The sequence below is a fragment of the Mastomys coucha genome, unplaced genomic scaffold (assembly GCF_008632895.1).
Source record: "Mastomys coucha isolate ucsf_1 unplaced genomic scaffold, UCSF_Mcou_1 pScaffold6, whole genome shotgun sequence".
Taxonomy (NCBI): domain Eukaryota; kingdom Metazoa; phylum Chordata; class Mammalia; order Rodentia; family Muridae; genus Mastomys; species Mastomys coucha.
In genome coordinates, this window is record NW_022196912.1 from 114,141,414 (window position 1) to 114,141,713 (window position 300).

The following is a 300-nucleotide window of genomic DNA, read 5'->3' on the forward strand; positions in this document are numbered from 1 at the left end:
AATCTACTAGAGGAATTTTTAATAGAGGGAAAAACAAACACTGAGATACTAATTTTTATTAACCATGAATTGCAGACACACTGTTGGGTCTTAAATTGTTCCTTTGAAGTTCTCTGCTATTTTCAAATATTTAAGAATAAGGTTCTCGTCCTTCCAGCCTGTCTGGGCCGGTGCCCTAAGCAGACTTTGGGCACAAGCTCCACAACCAGTCCCACAACAACCAGAGGAAGCTCCACTCCTAGGTGCTCTAACACACCCAAGAACAGAGGTGTGCAGGACACAACATCTGTCCCAACACCA